This window comes from Salvelinus sp. IW2-2015, linkage group LG14, assembly GCF_002910315.2.
Source record: "Salvelinus sp. IW2-2015 linkage group LG14, ASM291031v2, whole genome shotgun sequence".
Taxonomy (NCBI): domain Eukaryota; kingdom Metazoa; phylum Chordata; class Actinopteri; order Salmoniformes; family Salmonidae; genus Salvelinus; species Salvelinus sp. IW2-2015.
The window spans coordinates 1530257-1539555 of NC_036854.1; positions in this window are offsets into that span (position 1 = coordinate 1530257).

Here is a 9299-nt window from a genome sequence, read left to right on the forward strand (position 1 = left end):
AACAAATACTTAGATTGAATATGTAGGCAGATTCCGACATCAGTGAGGGGTGTCACGTGTTGCGCTGTTTAGGCCGATTTTGCAGGTTTTCCTACTTACAAAGCTGTAGAGGTCTGTAATTTTTATCATAGGTACACTTCAACTGTGGAGAGACGAAATCTAAAACAAAAATCCAGAAAATCACATTGTATGATTTATAAGTAATTAATTTGCATTTTATTGCATGACATAAGTATTTGATCACCTACCAACCAGTAAGAATTCCGGCTCTCACAGACCTGTTCGTTTTTCTTTAAGAAGCCCTCCTGTTCTCACTCATTACCTGTATTAACTGCACCTGTTTGAACTCGTAACCTGTAATAAAGACACCTGTCCACACACTCAATCAAACAGACTCCAACCTCTCAACAATGGCCAAGACCAGAGAGCTGTGTAAGGACATCAGGGATAAAATTGTAGACCTGCACAAGGCTGGGATGGGCTAAAGGACAATAGGTAAGAAGCTTGGTGAGAAGGCAACAACTGTTGGCGCAATTATTAGAAAATGGAAGAAGTTTGAGATGACGGTCAATCACCCTCGGTCTGGGGCTCCATGCAAGATCTCACCTCGTGGATCACCGACAACAACGAGACAGCCTATAGGGAGGAGGTCAGAAACCTGGCCGTGTGGTGCCAGGATAACAACCTCTCCCTCAATGTGATCAAGACAAAGGAGATGATTGTGGACTACAGGAAAAAGGGGACCGAGCACGCCCCCATTCTCATCGACGGGGCTGCGGTGGAGCAGGTTGAGAGCTTCAAGTTCCTTGGTGTCCACAACTAACATGGTCCAAGCACACCAAGACAGTCTGAAGCGGGCACGACAAAACCTATTCCCCCTCAGGAGACTAAAAAGATTTGGCATGGGTCCTCAGATCCTCAAAAGGATCTACAGCACCATCGAGAGCATCCTGACTGGTTGCATCACTGCCTGGTATGGCAATTGCTCGGCCTCCGACCGCAAGGCACTACAAAGTGTAGTGCGAACGACCCAGTATATCACTGGGGCCAAGCTTCCTGCCATCCAGGACCTCTATACCAGGCGGTGTCAGAGGAAGGCCCTAAAAATTGTCAAAGACTCCAGCCACCCTAGTTATAGACGGTTCTCTCTGCTACCACACGGCAAGCGATACTGGAGCGACAAGTCTCGGTCCAAGAGGCTTCTAAACAGTTTCCACCCCCAAGCCATAAGACTCCTGAGCATCTAGTCAAATGGCTACCCAGACTATTTGCATTGTCCCCCTCTCCACACCACTGCCACTCTCTGTTGTCATTTAAGCATAGTCACTTCAGTAACTCTACCTACATGTACATGCTACCTCAACTAACCGGTGCCCTCGCACGTTGACTCTGTACCGACACCCCCCTGTATATATTGTTATTTATTACTGCTGGTCTTTAATTACTTGTTACTTTTAATCTCTTATTCTTATCCATTTTTAAAAAAAACTGCACTGTTGGTTAGTGGCTCGTAAGTAAGTAAGTAAGTAAACATTTCACTGTAAGGTCTACACTTGTTGTATAAGGCGCATGTGACTAATACAATTTGAGTTTAATACAACATAAATGTATTAATTATGTGGTCAGTTAAGGTACTACGCAATCATGGGAGATTGAGTTTCAGTCCATAACTCACAGCCACTTAAATCATGAGTCTGAAATAAATAAATAAATAGCTAAAAAGTAGTTCCATGTAGTTCCAAAGTAGTTCCACACAATTGATATTATGTGTTGTCTTTTTACATAAATGATAACAACAGTGAGTATATTTTAAAAAGGCCTAACAAGCTAACATGTTACAACAGCAACAACGTGGGCCAGAACAAATAACGATCACTTCCAGTAATATACAAGATGATGAAGAAATACACAACTGATTCAAATTCAATAGTAGTCTAGAATTATATGGGCCAAAATACAGAAACTACTAGATTATTGGTCATTTCTTATCCGATAATTTACCTCGCTTTCACTTTAAAATAGCCAGCTAGCTACGTCCAAAGAAGCAGTTATGTTTACTTGTACGCATAGCACAAACTCAGAGAGCATCGAGTTAAGGATTTAGAAGGGGCGTGGCATTGATGGAGTTGGATGCACCAAGAGTTTGTGCTATTAGTACATAAAAACATTGTGCTAATTTGTACATCAAGTACATAATAAATGAGAGACTGGGTTACAACAATCTAGCCAAATTGCGCACGCTTAATTTCCTTCCGACTACAGGCAATGAGATTTAAACAATCCACAGCTTTTCTTTAAAGAAGCTAATGATCCTGTGGCCAAAACATGCTTTTGCAGACTATTTTGAATTATTTTATTTATTTCTGTATAGACAGGAGGAGGCTAATTAGGCTAATTATAGCTATACAGTAATTCAATTTACTGTAGGGAAAGCTTAGCTTCCCCTAACCTTACTATTATAGATGTAACACACACTATTCGAGTGCAGGCTATGAATTACTTTTTTTGTGGGCCATTCTAAATAAACAATTATTCCACACTTATTAGTAGGATGTATGTAAAGACCACATTAAATTAAGAATAGTCTGATTGGTGATAATAGTATCAAGTGCTTGTCAAATTGTGAATAAGAGAAAGAGCAGAAGAAACAGAGCAGAGCTCATGCCTTTCATGCTACTTTTCTCAAATCATCATTATCAAATCAAATCAAATGTTATTTGTCACATACACATGGTTAGCAGATGTTAATGTGAGTGTAGTGAAATGCTTGTGCTTCTAGTTCCGACAATGCAGTAATAACCAACGAGTAATCTAACCTAACAATTTCACAACAACTGTACATAAATGTATATGATGTACATAAAAATATATGAATGAGTGATGGTACAGAACGGAATAGGCAAGATGCAGTAGATGGTATCGAGTACAGTATATACATATGAGATGAGTAATGTAGGGTATGTAAACATTATATTAAGTGGCATTGTTTAAATTGGCTAGTGATACATTTTTTTCCATACATTTTTCCATTATTAAAGTGGCTGGAGTTGAGTCAGTATGTTGGCAGTTGTTGGCAGCAGCCACTCAATGTTAGTGGTGGCTGTTTAACAGTCTGATGGCCTTGAGATAGAAGCTGTTTTTCAGTCTCTCCGTCCCTGCTTTGATGCACCTGTACTGACCTCGCCTTCTGGATGATAGCTGGGTGAACAGGCAGTGGCTCGGGTGGTTGTTGTCCTTGATGATCTTCATGGCCTTCCTGTGACATCGGGTGGTGTAGGTGTCCTGGAGGGCAGGGAGTTTGCCCCCGGTGATGCGTTGTGCAGACCTCACTACCCTCTGGAGAGCCTTARGGTTGTGGGCGGAGCAGTTGCCGTACCAGGCGGTGATACAGCCTGACAGGATGCTCTCAACTGTGCATCTGTAAAAGTTTGTGAGTGCTTTTGGTGACAAGCCGAATTTCTTCAGCCTCCTGAGGTTGAAGAGGCGCTGCTGCGCCTTCTTCACAACGCTGTCTGTGTGGGTGGACCAATTCAGTTTGTCCGTGATGTGTACACCGAGGAACTTAAAACTTACTACGCTCTCCACTACTGTCCCTTTCGATGTGGATAGGGGGGTGTTCCCTCTGCTGTTTCCTGAAGTTCACGATCATCTCCTTTGTTTTGTTGACATTGAGTGTGAGGTTATATTCCTGACACCACACTCCGAGGGCCCTCACCTCCTCCCTGTAGGCCGTCTCGTCGTTGTTGGTAATCAAGACTAGCACTGTAGTGTCGTCTGCAAACTTGATGATTGAGTTGGAGGCGTGCATGGTCACGCAGTCGTGGGTGAACAGGGAGTACAGGAGAGGACTCAGAAGAGGGAGAGGGCTTCTTTTTGTAATCCGTGATTGACTGTAGACCCTGCCACATACCTCTTGTGTCTGAGCCGTTGAATTGCGACTCTACTTTGTCTCTATACTGACGCTTAGCTTGTTTGATTGCCTTGCGGAAGGAATAGCTACACTGTTTGTATTCGGTCATGTTTCCGGTCACCTTGCCCTGATTAAAAGCAGTGGTTCGCGCTTTCAGTTTTGCGCAAATGCTGCCATCCATACGGGTTTTTCGTTTTGGGAATGTGTTAATAGTTGCTGTGGGTACGACATCGCTCATGCACTTGCTAATAAACTCGCTCACCGAATCAGCGTATTTCGTCAATGTTGTTGTTTGATGCAATGGCGAACATATCCCAGTCTATGTGATCGAAGCAATCTTGAAGCGTGGAATCAGATTGGTCGGACCAGCGTTGAACAGACCTGAGCACGGGAGCTTCCTGTTTTAGTCTCTGTCTATAGCAGGGAGCAACAAATGGAGTCGTGGTCAGCTTTTCCGAAAGGAGGCGGGGGAGGGCCTTATATGCGTCGCGGAAGTTAGAATAACAATGATCCGGGTTTTGCCAGCCCTGATAGCACAATCGATATGCTGATAGAATTTAGGGAGCCTTGTTTTCAGATTAGCCTTGTTAAAATCCCAGCTACAATGAATGCACTCTCAGGATATGCGGTTTCCAGATAGGTAGATAATGCGGTCGACATTTGATTGTGAGGAATTCTAAGTCAGGTGAACAGAAGGACTTGGTTCCTGTATGTTGTTATGATTACACCAAGTCTCGTTAATCATAAGGCATACCCCTGCCCCTCTTCTTACCAAGAAAGATGCTTGTTTCTGTCAGCGTGGATGCGTGAAGAAACCAGCTGGCTGTACCGACTCCGATAGCGTGTCTCGAGTGAGCCATGTTTCCGTGAAGCAAAGAAGTCTTATAGTTCTTATGTCTGCCTGGAATGCTATACCCTTGCTCGATTTCATCTACCTGCTTGGTAGACGCTGCGACATTGGCGAGTAGTATGTCCTGCCGGGAGCGCGTGCGCGATGTGCCGTCTCCGGAGCTCTATGACCAGAAGACACCTTCGTCTTGGCCCCTTTTACGGCGTCGTTGTTTTGGTTCACCGGGCTGCGATCCGATCCATTGTCGCTGAGTGGTGGCCAAAACAGAGGATTCCGCTTCAGGGGGAAAATCGTTATTCCTGTCGTAATGCTGCCGTGAGTTTGACGTGCTCTTATATCCAATAGTTACCTCCGACTGTAATGTAATAAACCTAAGATACCTGAGGTACAAATGTAAGAAATAACACGTAAAAAAACAAAATACTGCATAGTTTCCTAGGAACGCGAAGCGAGGCGGCCATCTCTGTCGGCGCCGGAAGTCACATCACGCTGCCTTAGAATGCATTACCAATCTAAACAAATAGCCTAATGTTTGTATCATAACTAAAGTTGCATAAATAACATAAATTAAGCAGATACTGTAGGAGGACCTGTTTCTTGGTTAATTGCTCAACACAGATTAGCCGCATGTACCCACTCCCCCAGAAATAATTTGGGGATAATATCCTTTATATTTTATGTTCAATTGTATTCTTCATATTTTTAAATAATATAAAATAATACCACGGAATTCTAAACAAATCTTGTCTGCTAAATGAACTAGTGTAGTCCACAGTCATACGGCATATCCAGATCAAGGCGTAACATAAGGACAACTCAGAATATGCTATTCTGTTCTTCTGAAATATGATATGAAGAAAATGTAGCCTGTTTCTTAAGACCTGTCTATATTAAATGGATTTATTATACATTTTGAAATGTAGATGTTCCAAATGTCTGCATCAGTGGCTTGTAGGATATGTGTGGAAGCCAGGAGATGCTAAATGTGTTTATGTTACTAAACGGTCAATTACAGTGAGACCAGCAGTTATTTGCATGACAATCATAGGCTGACAAAATTTCATGACTGCCCTAGCCAAGACGTTTGACCACCACCTGACTCTGTTCCATGGATATGGGTGGTTTCCCTCTCTGGGATGTGCAACCCGTGACAGAGGTGTGATACTGAGAGGCTGAGAAAGTTAACAAAATATCACTAGAAAAATACAGTACCTCAGACACTGTAATAACAACAACAAAAATCCTCCCCGCAAAGTGTTTACATCCTCCTACATCAGATTTAGAACCCTGCCTCTGCCCTGACTTCTAACTTGATTGCTATCCTGTTACACTGGGAAGTACCCAGGCATGATCCTTTTGGGAGTGGCTGAAATTGGAGTGCTTCAACCCAACCCACACAGCTTTATGGCTGTGTGGGCCATAAAGCTGTGTGTAATTAGCTCTTTGTAATTCCTCAGTTCAGTATTTATTCAGTAGTTCAGTATTTATTTTCAACACATAAGGACAACTCAGAATATGCTAGTCTGTTCTTCTGAAATAGGCTAACTTTTCTTCATACCATGTTTCTTTAGACCTGGCTCTGTTCAATGGAGATGTTTCCCTCTCTAGGATGTGAAACCAGTGACAGAGGCATGATACTGAGAGGCTGAGGAAGTTTTTACAAAATATCACAAGAAAAACATCAGAAATTGTAGTAATAAACAAAGAAGTTACTGTTTACATCCTCCGCCCTCTACATCAGATTCAGAACACTGCCTCTGCCCTGACTCCTAACATGATTACTATGCAGTTACACTGAGAACAAACAATGTAACTATAGACTAGTGGCCGAGAGGCTGTCACTGGAAAGTACCCAAGCATGATCCCTATGGGAACTGCTGAAATTGGAGTTCTTCAACCCACACGTCTTTATGGCTGTGAAGCGTTCAGCTGTTTCATGTTCAGTAATTGTTTTCAACATGCAGGAGAAAGAAAGAAAGCAAGAGCAGCTGTACTACTGGAAAAAAAGATAACAACTTATGTTTATTGCAGGGTTGGGGAGTAACTAGGGCTGCACATTTCAATGCATTTTGCTGCTGACTAACCTACCCCATTAACCAGTTAATACATGGTTATAAACCTCTCTAGGGTACGTTGGACGGTAGTGTCCCACCTGACCAACATACAGTGAAAATGCAGAGCGCCAAATTCAAAAACAGAAATACTGAATATAAAAATTCAGAAAACATACAAGTGTTACGTAGGTTTAAAGACTAACTTCTTGTGAATCCAACCATGGTGTCAGATTTCAAAAAGGCTTTACGGCGAAAGCATACCATGCGATTATTTGAGAACATCGCCCAGCAGACAAATCATTACAAACAGTAACCAGCCAAGTAGAAGAGTTACACAAGTCAGAAATAGAGATAAAATGAATCACTTACCTTTGATGATCTTCATATGGTTGCACTCAGAAGACATTAATTTACTCAAAAAATGTTTGTTTTGTTCGATAAAGTCTCTCTTTATATCCAAAAACCTCCGTTTTGTTTGCACATTTTCTTCAGTAATCCACAGGCTCAAACGCAGTCACAACAGGCAGACAAAAAATCCAAATTGTATCTGTAAAGTTCATAGAAATATGTCAAACGATGTTTATATTCAAACCTCAGGTTGTTTTTAGCCTAAATAATCTATAATATTTTAACCGAACAATAACGTTGTCAACATAAAAGGTAAACAAGAAAGGTGCGCTCTCGGGATTGCGCATGAAAAAGCTCTGTGACACTTTAGGGTCCAGTCATTCAGACTGGTCTTACTCCCTCATTTTTCAGAATTCAAGCCTGAAACAAATTATAAAGACTGTTGACATCTAGTGGAAGGCATAGGAACAATTTGAGTCCTAAGTCAATGGATACTGGAATGGCATTGAATAGAAAACTACAAAAATTAAAAAAATCCTACTTCCTGGATGGATTTTTCTCAGGTTTTCACCTGCCAAATCAGTTCTGTTATACTCACAGACAATATTCTAACAGTTTTGGAAAATTTAGAGTGTTTTCCATCCAAAATCTACCAATTATATGCATATCCTAGCTTCTGGGCCTGAGTAGGAGGCAGTTTACTTTGGGCACGCTTTTCATCCAGAGGTGAAAATAGTGCCCCCTACCCTAGAGAAGTTAAATTACTTTAACCAAATTACATGATATTTTATATTTTGGATGAATGTATGCAAGCCTACAGGAGACTTTTGAAGTAGCCTAATCAGATTTAACCATTGTGACTGGTTATTTTTATGACACATTGGAAATGTAATATATTTGTTAAATTATAATTATTAAGACTATACTGAAGCGTTAGTTCCTAGGTGCATGAGGAATAGCCTCTTGGATTGGAGAGGAGGCAGAACGTGTGTTAAACTTTCCTGAATAACTGGGAATGCCGGGAGCATATTTGGCCACATTATAGGGCGACTTGGGAGAATGATGATCTGCAGAAGACAGCGCATTCAGTATTAGATTTAAAAATACAGCCAGACCGGACTGCTACAGTGCCTTTTTAGACCCAGAACTGATCAAAATGGAATGAAACCTTCAAATCACAGGGCTTTTGCGCTATTATTCAATCAAATTACATGACCAACAGAAAAACATGCCACAATAGCAAGATAATAATTCTGTTGAGACATTTTCATTGGCTAAATTAAGTTAGATCTGTCTTTGTACTCCGTATTTAGTTTAAGATGGGTTATAAGTAGGTCTGTTATGAAAATAATTACCGTTAACTTATTGTTGCCTTTGTTGTTAGTTGCTGCAATATAGCCTGTTCAAAATTTTGTGAAGGTTTAAACCAGTTCACAAGTGTTTTGTTTCATTCTGTTTGCCATTTTCTTTGGCCAAATTAAGTTCCAACTGTAATGCTGTGTTTTCCGCAATATAATAGCCTGCTCATGTTTCCCATATAAACAATGGTTTGACTTACTTTTGACATTACCCTTGTCATAACTTGCCCTGTTGGGTAGAGGGGGTCATAACCCCCCTTTCTCTCTCTCTCTCTCTCTCTTCCCCCCAAAGGTTTATGACTCCTCATAAATACCGGAACTCTCTCTCCACTCTACAGAATGTACATTTGGAAAGCCCTTTGTTACCACAGAGAGAGACTTTGCAATACAGTAACATCAGAATGTTGAACAATGAGACAGTATTTATGTAATGGAAGGGTCCGTTGGTACTTAAAGAATATGATGTCAGGTCAGTTGTTGTTTTGGTACCTTGTTCCTATTGATAGGATGACACAATTGTATCTTTGAAAGTCTACACATTCTAGTTATCATATTTACCTCAAAATGTTGCAAAACGTATGTAACTAAACATGAAACTATTTGAGAAGATGAAATGTGATTTTAGCTAAAGAAGAAGTGATTAAATCCTAGTCGTCGTGGCTATCAGTCTGCAGTTTAGAATGTGGCCTAGGGCGAGGACAGACAATCTCATAAGAACGACAGGGTACTTCAACGTATCCGCTCTACAACACGTATTGCTATTTCTGTCTCCTGCGTTT